Genomic DNA, 12,361 nt, shown 5'->3' with positions numbered 1-12,361 from the left:
CACAGACATAAACACACACTTCACTGTCATCACAGACATAAACACACACTTCACTGTCATCACAGACATAAACACACACTTCACTGTCATCACGGACATAAACACACACTTCACTGTCATCACAGACATAAACACACTTCACTGTCATCACGGACATAAACACACACTTCACTGTCATCACGGACATAAACACACACTTCACTGTCATCACGGACATAAACACACACTTCACTGTCATCACGGACATAAACACACACTTCACTGTCATCACAGACATAAACACACACTTCACTGTCATCACGGACATAAACACATACTTCACTGTCATCACAGACATAAACACACACTTCACTGTCATCACAGACATAAACACACACTTCACTGTCATCACGGACATAAACACACACTTCACTGTCATCACAGACATAAACACACACTTCACTGTCATCACAGACATAAACACACACTTCACTGTCATCACAGACATAAACACACACTTCACTGTCATCACGGACATAAACACACACTTCACTGTCATCACGGACATAAACACACACTTCACTGTCATCACAGACATAAACACACACTTCACTGTCATCACAGACATAAACACACACTTCACTGTCATCACAGACATAAACACACACTTCACTGTCATCACAGACATAAACACACACTTCACTGTCATCACGGACATAAACACACACTTCACTGTCATCACAGACATAAACACACACTTCACTGTCATCACAGACATAAACACACACTTCACTTTCATCACAGACATAAACACACACTTCACTGTCATCACAGACATAAACACACACTTCACTGTCATCACGGACATAAACACACACTTCACTGTCATCACAGACATAAACACACACTTCACTGTCATCACGGACATAAACACACACTTCACTGTCATCACAGACATAAACACACACTTCACTGTCAAATATCGCTTTCTAGAAGGAACTTTACTTTGCAATAGCACAACAATTGCAGCAGATGGAGCTAAAGAGCTGTCAAGTGAACATGTCTCATTTATTTGCTTTGTCTATGACGCAACATTAAAAACATTCGTGTGTCCATGTGTTTCGTGATTGACTGCTGCGGGGGCCCTGAAGGTCCCATCATGGTTCAATGGATGTTTCCTGCTCTATGAAGTGTTCCAGTGTGACGTTCTGGACCCTCGCTGATTAGATAACAAGTTATTCTATCAGCTATTAGAGAGCACTTCTCTACACGTGTGATGGCGGCTGCTGTGGTTCTACTGATCGGGACTTTTGGTTTTCAACAAGCTCTATTTCAATCACAACTCACCAGAAACATCATTAAAGACGAGTTCCAGTCTCCTGGGTGATCCTTCATTCCTCCTCCCTTATCTTTATTTATCCTGCAGCTGACTTTTGGAGCGGAGAGTCTACAGAACTGTGATGCAATAATAAAATCACCTGTTCACATGTTGAGAGCAAGCGTCAACAATGACAGGTATCCACTGCATCATGTGACCAAGTACAACCAACCGGGCTCGAGCACGGGAACACATTGAGAAATCTTTTGTGTTTGACACTTAAACATTTAAAGACTGTTTATACTTTATGTAAAACATGAGGAACATTTCACCAACAAATCATACAAAGTGATCATAACAATAAGAGCATCATCCGTCATCAACTGTCCATCATCCATGATCCGTCATCCATCATCCATCATCAGTCACCCGCCTTCCGCCATCCGTCATCAACCACCAATCATCCAACATCCGTCATCCATCATCCATCATCCACTATCTGTCACCCGCCTTCCGTCATCCACCATTCACCACTCATCATACGTCAACCATCATCTGCCATCACCATCCATCAGCCGCCATCCGTCATTTATCATCCACCATTTATCATCCATCATCCACCACCCACCATCGACCATTTATCATCCACCATTTATCATCCATCATCCACCATTTATCATCCATCATCCACCATTTATCATCCATCCAGGGTTTTTCCTGGGTCAAAATGGGTCTTCGGTGCTCCCAAAAAAAAATTAATCATTTAACATCCGTCATACATCATCCAAACCGCTTAACCTATTTAGGGCAATGGAGCCAAGGGCAGTTGACATTGTGTTCACCTGGACAGGGTTCACCTGGACATGGTTCACCTGGACATGGTTCACCTGGACATAGTTCACCTGGACATGGTTCACCTGGACATGGTTCACCTGGACATAGTTCACCTGGACATGGTTCACCTGGACATGGTTCACCTGGACATGGTTCACCTGGACATAGTTCACCTGGGCATGGTTCACCTGGACATAGTTCACCTGGACATGGTTCACCTGGGCATGGTTCACCTGGGCATGGTTCACCTGGACATGGTTCACCTGGACATGGTTCACCTGGGCATGGTTCACCTGGGCATGGTTCACCTGGACATGGTTCACCTGGACATGGTTCACCTGGGCATGGTTCACCTGGGCATGGTTCACCTGGACATGGTTCACCTGGACATGGTTCACCTGGGCATGGTTCACCTGGGCATGGTTCACCTGGACATAGTTCACCTGGACATGGTTCACCTGGACATGGTTCACCTGGACATGGTTCACCTGGACATGGTTCACCTGGGCATGGTTCACCTGGACATAGTTCACCTGGGCATGGTTCACCTGGGCATGGTTCACCTAGACATAGTTCACCTGGGCATGGTTCACCTGGACATGGTTCACCTGGACATAGTTCACCTGGACATGGTTCACCTGGACATGGTTCACCTGGGCATGGTTCACCTGGACATAGTTCACCTGGACATAGTTCACCTGGACATGGTTCACCTGGACATGGTTCACCTGGACATGGTTCACCTGGACATGGTTCACCTGGGCATGGTTCACCTGGGCATGGTTCACCTGGACATAGTTCACCTGGGCATGGTTCACCTGGACATAGTTCACCTGGACATGGTTCACCTGGGCATGGTTCACCTGGACATGGTTCACCTGGACATGGTTCACCTGGGCATGGTTCACCTGGGCATGGTTCACCTGGGCATGGTTCACCTGGACATGGTTCACCTGGGCATGGTTCACCTGGACATGGTTCACCTGGGCATGGTTCACCTGGGCATGGTTCACCTGGACATGGTTCACCTGGACATAGTTCACCTGGACATGGTTCACCTGGGCATGGTTCACCTGGGCATGGTTCACCTGGGCATGGTTCACCTGGACATGGTTCACCTGGACATGGTTCACCTGGACATAGTTCACCTGGACATGGTTCACCTGGACATGGTTCACCTGGACATGGTTCACCTGGACATGGTTCACCTGGACATGGTTCACCTGGGCATGGTTCACCTGGACATGGTTCACCTGGGCATGGTTCACCTGGACATAGTTCACCTGGGTATGGTTCACCTGGGCATGGTTCACCTGGACATAGTTCACCTGGACATGGTTCACCTGGACATGGTTTACTTGGACAGGGTTCACCTGGACAGCACTGTTCACACACTGACCTGGTTGAATTGGTCCCCTACAGGAGCTGAAACCTGAATGTTAAAAAAATTGGAGACCCTATCTTGTCTAATGGTAGGTTGGTCTCTAGGTGCATTGTGGGTAATGACATGGTGAACTGTCCAGGTGTACTCATCCTCATGCCCTGTGTGTACTGGTTCAGGCTACAATGATAAATAGATAAAGATAAGCCAGGCTCGATAAGCAAGAGAAGAAATGGACTTGGGAAACCATCAGACCTCATATGTCAGCGTGTTACCTTGTAGACGGTATGAAGCATCAGAATACTAACCAATAAACATCGTGAAACATGTGATCGTCAGGCTCAGGACCGGCTCAACACTATAAACCAGTCAAACGTGGAATGAATAGTAAGTTCCACAGTTCTGCAACTTTGTTATGAACAGCAACAACAACTATCAACTGTTGCATGCGGGGAGCTCTGGGGACTACACTGCCCCTTAATGTTCCACGGCAGGCAGTAATGAGTGTTAATGTCTCTGAAACAAACGTGATCATTAATGAGGTCCACTGTGAGCGGCCTCAGATGTAATTAGCCCTCTGAGATGCTCAGTGATGGAAGTCTATCAGAGCACAACACTGACTCAGGCACTAATGAAAGCCCCCGGGATCCACAGGGACGATCTTTACTGTCAATGCACCACTAACCTTTGGCTGCTGATGCTTCAAAATGTGTTGGTCCATAGTAAGAAAACTAAGCACTTAAATGGCAGTTTTAAAAAAATTGGGACATTCATAGTCCTAAACAACCCCGTACTCTAGTGCCGTTGTTTACACATAAAACATGTCTTGATCTCATTGTGCATTGGGCAGCACGGTGGCTCAGTGGTTAGCACTGTCGCCTCACAGCAAGAAGGCTCTGGGGTCGAATCCCCGTCGTTCCAGGTCCTTTCTGTGTGGAGTTTGCATGTTCTCCTCGTGTTCTCCTGCGTGGGTTTACTCCGGGTACTCCGGTTTCCCCCACCAAAGACATGCACCACATCATATGGATAAGAATGAATGAGTGTTGGTGGTGGGGGAGGGGCCGGAGGCGCTGATTGGCTGCCACGCTTCCGTCAGTCTGCTCCAGGGCAGCTGTGGCTCCTGATGTAGCTCCACCACCGGGACGACTGTGTGTGTGACTACTGGACTCTGGACTCTGTAAAGCGACTTCGGGTGTCTTGAGAAGCGCTATATAAAATAAATGATTATTATTATAATAATTATTGTTGCAGTTCCACAATGACATGGGGTTCCTGAATTGACACACCCTGACCATAGGTCTGAACCAGAACATTGAGGGCTGTTGTTTCCAGAACTCACACTCCTGCAGATGAAAACAAGGTCTGCAGACTGAAGGCTCTCGAGGGCCTTTCCCTGTCCATCGCCTGAACTCCTCACTGCAGCTTTTAATTCTATTAACCTGCTGGTCACTGAGACAGCTGGGAGCTCAGAGGCCTCCAGGACACTCATTACAGCCCAATAAGTATAACACAGATACACCACAACAAACAATACAACAACTGAGATGAATCCACTCTGGTTGAAAGATAAAGACATTTCAGTATCATGTCTAACTTGTATGACAATCTAAGAATTAGACTGATGCATTTCCTGTATACAGTTGAAGTTTTGACTTCAACTGTATACAGGAAATGCATACAGTGCAGTGCTAGCAAGAAAGTATTCAAACAGGATGCTGAGTCATGAATATTAATAGCAAATTGTTTTACAGCAAGAAACGCTTGAGAGAAACTTCTCTCATAAAACTCTTGGATGGAACAATGAAATTGGACAAAATAAAACAATCAAAAAAGCCATATTGGTTTGATGAGATATTATGTCCACTGATTGAAAAATCAATATCTATATTAATATGTTCACCACCTACAGATGTATTGAGTAATTAAGTTGAATCTGTGACCTCATCTTAACTTTGTGTGATAAGTTGAAGAAAAGGTCCCTTCAGGGTTCCCATCTCCATGGTAACCACTAATGAACCCATTATTGACAATGCTGCAACAGCAAAAAAACTGTTTTATATTACTTGAGGAAAGTTCTTCGAGAACTTTCAAGCTCTTTGAAGTGCTGCTGATTCAATTTGACTGATCTTATAGTATTTCAATATCTACATTTGTTCCACACAGCAATTCTTTATTATGCTGAAACAAGTCAGATTCTACACCAGGGGTGTCAAACTCATTTTCTCCATGGGCCACATCACCATCATGGCTGCCCTCAAAGGGTTGTAACTGTAATGCTGTATAAATGTAACTACTCTGGAGCATATTGTTAAATAACTGTCTTTGCATTTGATTATTGTTTATTTGAGTGTAAAACTATTGTACATGCATTTATATAAATGTATACATACACATTATTGATCTCATATTATAAACTAAATTAATTTTATTAAATTTATTGTTGAGACAAGTTGAGAGCAAACTCAACAAATAATTGTGAGCTACATTACATTACATCACACTACATGTCATGTAGCAGACGCTTTTATCCAAAGCGACTTACAATAAGTGCATTTCAACCTAGAGTACAAACTATAAGAACAACAAGAATACAGGAAGTAACATTTCCTCAACATAGTCGATCTACAAAAGTACCACAATAAGAGATATTTAAGAGCCACTAAAGTGCTAATCTGTGTTTTACTCCAGATATAGTTGGAAAAGATGTGTTTTTAGTTTCCGGCGGAAGATGTAGAGCAGGGCTATTCAACTTCAGTAGCAAGTGGGCCGAATAAGAAAATCACGGGGGGTGTGAGGGCCGCACAGAATATTGATCAAATAATGGCTAAAAATGAAAAACAGTAATGTATATTTCCACAGGTAAACAGTCACACACGAAAATGCGTCGGTATTGTGTGGCAAAAGTGTTGCGAACAAGCATCACTATAAACATGTTTCAAAGCTCAAGGTAACCAGTTGTTTCAGATCCCTTCAACCAAACTGTTCCCATGAAAACATAAGAAATGTGACTTAATGGATCAATATATAAATTACTTGAGCAGAATCTAATATCTGGTGACGCAGCGCCCAGACTGCATGCCTTTGAGTGCAGTCTCCTTTTGCGTGAAAGAGATCGAAACCAGGTCGGGCGATCTTTTTATTTTTATTTTTTAGAAAATGTATTTCTTCATCGTGGCTGCGCTGCTCACTTATACAATCGTAATCGCCGACATGGATATGAACGGTGGCTTGAAGATCTCCAGCAATATGTTTGTGAATGTGTGACGAATCTGGTGAGCGAGACAGAGCCCCGCTGCAGATGTGAAGAGAACACAACACACGCGCAGGGAAACCAGTAGGTCTGAAAACCAGTAGGGGTGTAACACCGGCAACCAACACGGTGCGTAACATAAAGATGTAACCATACAGGTTTGGTTGAGGCAACAGTGAAACTCAATGGCTCTGGGTTAGATGTCTCAATGTATAAAAGAGGCGTGTCCATCAGTTTTATTTTTTCTTACCAAGCTATACTGATTTGCAGGCAGTCTTGCGGCCCGTAGTTAAACTCAAACGGGCCGTATCCGGCCCTCGGGCCCTAAGTTGAATAGGCCTGCTGTAGAGACTTTCTTTTTTCTTAATATTATAGTAATATAAGTTGATATATGGCGATGTAGTGGTCGTCTACAGGTTTAGACTTCAACCATGAACCCCAACACCTGGCCTAATTTCCAGGTCAAAACTATAAAGATTGTCACATAATCCAATAAAATCACTAAAGTTGTAAGATTCTGAAAAAGAGACACCAAAATAATATTTTTGCTCAGATTTGTGTTTTAAATCCAACTCTCAGTTTTCTGTGGAGATACTTTTTGTACTAAACTAAACTTGATGCAGGGGGTGGAGTTCATGTGTCGATGGCAACGTTGAGATGAGGGATTGGCGTTCCTATTGGACATACACAACACCAAGTAAAGTCATTCATAGCAAACCCACTCTCCTCAACACTAGGAGCATCATCAGTTCTGATGGGAGGGCGGAAAGACATGAATATTGCTCTGATCGTTAGACATTACTTTTTTTACTTTTATTTATTTGATGCCATTTTGAATTGCTCTGATACTTGTCAGTTTTAATTGCAGGTACTTTGTGATGTGTGAAAAGTTTGGACGATTTTAATAAACACATTTTTACAGCACCACACTTTTCTGGATGGAGAACGTAACGATGGTAACAGCTCTCAAACAGCCTATCGTGTTCCAGCTGGAGGGTTTCTCTGTACCACCAGGCTACGGCGCTTTCTTCTTCTGCCTGGCTCTGTTGGACTTCATAATAAAGCTGTTGGCCAATGGTGTGGTGCTGTGTATTATTGTCATGGACCTGCACAGGCCCATGTTCATAATGGTTTGTAACCTTGTAGTCTGTGATCTGCTGGGGCCACGGCAGTGCTGCCGAGCCTTATGATGCACTTCTTGATGGGCCAGAAGAAGATCGCCTATATCCCGGCACTCGCCCAGGCCTTCTCTGTGCACGTGTACGGCGTGGCAGTACAGACTCTTCTGGGAGGGATGGCCTATGACAGGTATAGAAACGCATCTGCACATCAAGACAATTAGTCAAATACTCAACTCTTTTACACAAATAGTGCAGCTTCACTCTGATGACTTTAGCCTTTCAGATGATGATTTTAGTTGTTCACTTTCATGTCAGGATGATGTTTTCTTACTTGAGTTATAACATGTTGGTCATGGACTTCTGCACGTGAGCACACCTTGCCCTCCTCCCAGTTATCCAGTCTGTATCTCAATATAAGATAGGTCTTAGTTTCTAAAAAGTGCTAGTAATTTATTAATTGTTACCAATAAGGATGCCTGCGCTGACCACCTTTACTTTCTTGTGCCGCTGCTCCAAACACCATATATTGAAAATATCGGAACTTTCGAGAAAAGCATTGGTGGCGTTATGGTAGTAAATGGAGCAGAAGGTTATTTTTTGCTTCTTTGTAGACTGGAATTGGCAGCCATAAACTCTATTGTATTTACTTGTTTATATGTGAGCAAAGCCTATACACCGGTATCATACAGAAACAGATGCACACAATTTGACTGGCTAAGATCCCTGAAGATAATTAACCTGTAACAAAAAGATATGGATGTTATGTTTCAATCAGAGGATCAGCGGTCCGATCCCCGCTCAAGGCCCTAGTCGATGTGTTCTTGAGCAAGACACTTAACCCTGAAGCTGCTCCCAGTAGCTGTGTCGACGGTGTATGATTTTAAGTCGCTTTGGATAAATGCATCAGCTAAATGTAATGTCGTTGACAGTGCTCTCCCTCTGCAGGTACATCGCTGTGTGTGAACCACTCAGGTATCATGCCATCGTGACATCGGCTCGGCTACATTCCTGCTGCGCCGTGGCCTGGTTCATCGCTGTGCTGCTTATTTTTGTGCTCTTTATCCTACACATGAATTCCCCACTGTGTGGCAATACCATCCAACACATCTACTGCAGCAACCGTGCTATCCTGAATCTGGCATGCAGTCCCACCCCCATAAATAATATCGACGGTTGGTGCATTCATTGAGAATAACGGAGCAAATATAAGCAGGGCTCTCAAGTCTCACGCATTGAGCGTGAGACTCACGCATTTCGGTCTTATCTCACGCACTCCCGCCACACATCGAATTCCTCACGCTGAAAAACCCTCTCGGCTATTTAATGCTTGAATGCAGGGGTGCTCAATCCGCCGATCGATTGTTCCGCTGCAGAGCTCTGACGCCGGTCTGCGCGCATTGGGATGGAGCAAAAAAATAGTAATTAGCACCCCCCCCCGTCAACAACTCTTTTCGGCTCGATGCCGCCGCGCGCAATGGTCAGCTGTATCGGGTGCTGATGGAAATCTCACGCTTGCCTGTCTTCAAAACTTGAGAGCCCTGTATAAGATATGTTGTTGAAGCTGGGGCCTCAAGAGGTGTTCAGCAAATGTAACATGTTGCACTGTATTCATGATACCTGACTCACGGAATACTTGTACATTTCTTTTTCTTTAGGTATGTCCATTTTCTGGACTGTGAATAGAAGCATCTTCCTCATCATTGCTTTTTCCTCCTTCAGAATCCTGCATACTTGTGTGAAACAAGGCAGAGCTGGCAGTGGCGTCCGGAGTAAGACCTTTCAGACCTGCGCACCCCATCTTATTATTTTTGTACTCTACCAAATAGCTATAATGGTCATTGTTGTAAGTCACAGATTTCCTTCACTGTCACCAAATATCAAGAAGTTTGTCAGCATCCTGTTCATCATCATTCCACCAGCTATCAACCCCATCATATATGGACTTGTCAGTAAAGAGATATGTCATAGCATCATCAAGCATTTGATCCGTTTACATGTCCATCAGAAACATTCGAGGGGTTTAACTTCTTAACGTCTTTGTATTCCTGATAGTTTTTAAATTTCATTTTATCTGCTTGTAAAGTTTTCAATAACTTTGCATGTTTCAGTCCGAGAGATTATTTAGGTTTTAGGCACACAAGTGGCCTAGTGGTCCAGTTGTTTCCCCATTTCTTTTTCTTACTATCAATACTGTCTTGGTTTTGACTTCTCAGAATAATCGCTGGTAACTTATTGTAGAAAAAAGTATAAAGCTCAAATTTCTAGAAGTTTTACAAATATAATGACAACAATATATGTTAATTAGGTACACACAATATACACAGATTATTAAGGTTGTCATTTCAGGTAAATTTGGAATGTGAAATACAGTGAAGTGAATAGGTGGACAATGTTTTCTGTGTGAAAGACAAACTGTATGTCTTTTTATGGGCTGTATGTTTGATAACCAGGAATACAACAATTTGTGATTTTTGTTTGCTGTGCTCATTAATAAAATATAAATGTCAATCAAATGTAATTGTTAATAAAGGCATTTTCTCTGTATCTTTTGTTTTAATTCAAGCTGAGAAACAGTCAGAAGAATGCTTCAGTTTTTAGAAAATATGAAAACGGTTACTTCTTCCTCTTGACAGAACTTGCAGCCAGCTTTTTAACATTTGCTTTGGGATTTCCGAATGTTGCATCATCTGACGTAATGATTAATAATCCGCCCTACAATAGCTTTGGGTGGGTAGCTCTTCATAGGTAGATAGTGTCAGCAGCGAGTGAAGAGGGCGAAGATGAAAGATTAAGAAACAATAGACACTTCAAGGTGGCATTACGTATCTCCAAGTGAGGGTTTCTTCCTGATTTAAGATCAATGTTGAATCAAGTATATTCACTTTTGTAGCTTTTAATGTTACTAATACATATCTAACATTGAGAATACACGGACATTCTCTGTGACTTTAAAATAATGGTGTTTTTTCAGGTTGATGGTAAACTATACATAATATTCATAAATTATTCTCAATTTCTTATCAATGTCAAATGAAGACAATTTACTTCCACAGCCTTGTATTGCATGTATAGATTAAAAAGATCTGTGACCTTAACAGTTTTCTTATTTCAGGTTGATGGAAAACGACACCTATAACAGCCCCATGCACCAGCTGGAGGCTTTGAATGTCTCAAGGGCGTCTTTCTACCCAGTCTTTCTTTTGTTTTTATTCTCCTACCTGTTTTTAATGGTTGCAAATGCAAGCATTGCTGTTCTTATTCTCATTGACAAGAACCTTCACCAGCCCATGTATCTCCTTTTCTGCAACTTGCCCTTAAATGACTTACTTGGAAATTCTATTTTGATGCCCCGTTTGCTTTTAGACATGATGAAGCCTTCCTCTGAGCTCTTCATCATTTATTATGAATGTGTGGTCCAAGCTTTCGCCACACACATGTTTGGTACAACTAGTCTCACTGCTCATGATTATGGCCTTTGACAGATATGTGGCCATCTGTTATCCTCTGCGCTATGCTGCCATAATGACCAACAAAATGGTGATGAAGCTGACGGCGTCTGCCTGGGGAGTGGCGCTTGTTTTGGTGGGGATTCTACTCGGTCTGACCATACGACTGAACCGATGTAGGACTTTGATTGAAAGCCCTTACTGTGACAATGCCTCACTGTTTAAACTCTCCTGTGATAGCGTGTTGATTAATAATGTCTATGGCCTCACTTTTACAGTCGTCCTGTTCACATGTTCCATCGGCAGCATGGTCATCACTTATACAAAGATTACAGTCGTCTGTCTCACCAGTAATAGCAAGTCTTTGAACAGTAAAGCCTTAAAAACCTGCAGCACTCATCTAGTTGTATTTCTGATCATGATGTTCAGTGCTATGTCAAACATTACTCTGCATCGCTTCCCTCAGTTCACAGACTACAGAAAGCTCAGTCGAATTTTGTTTCATGTTGTTCCTGGTAGCCTCAACCCCATTATTTATGGAGTGCAGTCTAAAGAAATACGGATTTTTTTGACCAAGTTCTTTGACTCAAAGAAAGCTTTGCCATCATTGTAAAGAGAATTTCCACTTTTCTTTATATATATGTTTTACCGCAACATATATCTTGTCCACTGTGTGCTTTGTCCCTTATTAGTGTGAATGCATTAATGCTACTAGTGCTAATACTACTCTAATTAAATGTATATTTTGTATTATATGGATTGACTTGTGTTGTCATTTTATAATGTTTTTTTCTCTACACATCTATTGCATTCTGCTCACCCTGGGAGAGATATCTTTCCTCAGTTGCTCTCCCTGACATTTTCCCCTTTTAATTATTTTTTGGGGATATTTTCCTGTGCAAGGGTGCGAGTACAGAGGATGTTGTATATTGGAAAGATTGGAAAGCCCTCTGGGGCAAATTTGGGATGTTGAGCTAATCAAATAAAACTGAATAAAACAAAATGTAATGAGAATCTATGATTACTTTTTAT

At 42.6% G+C, this 12,361-nt stretch overlaps 1 pseudogene; it reads left to right on the top strand.

Annotated features, from left to right (window-relative positions):
* The first annotated feature begins 2,280 nt into the window (after positions 1-2,280).
* On the top strand, positions 2,281-11,942 carry LOC130210075 (olfactory receptor 52N5-like; annotated as a pseudogene).
* Positions 11,943-12,361: the final 419 nt, after the last annotated feature.

This window comes from Pseudoliparis swirei, chromosome 3 (assembly GCF_029220125.1).
Source record: "Pseudoliparis swirei isolate HS2019 ecotype Mariana Trench chromosome 3, NWPU_hadal_v1, whole genome shotgun sequence".
NCBI classification, from domain to species: Eukaryota; Metazoa; Chordata; class Actinopteri; order Perciformes; family Liparidae; genus Pseudoliparis; species Pseudoliparis swirei.
This window is presented reverse-complemented; position numbering and strand designations above follow the sequence as displayed.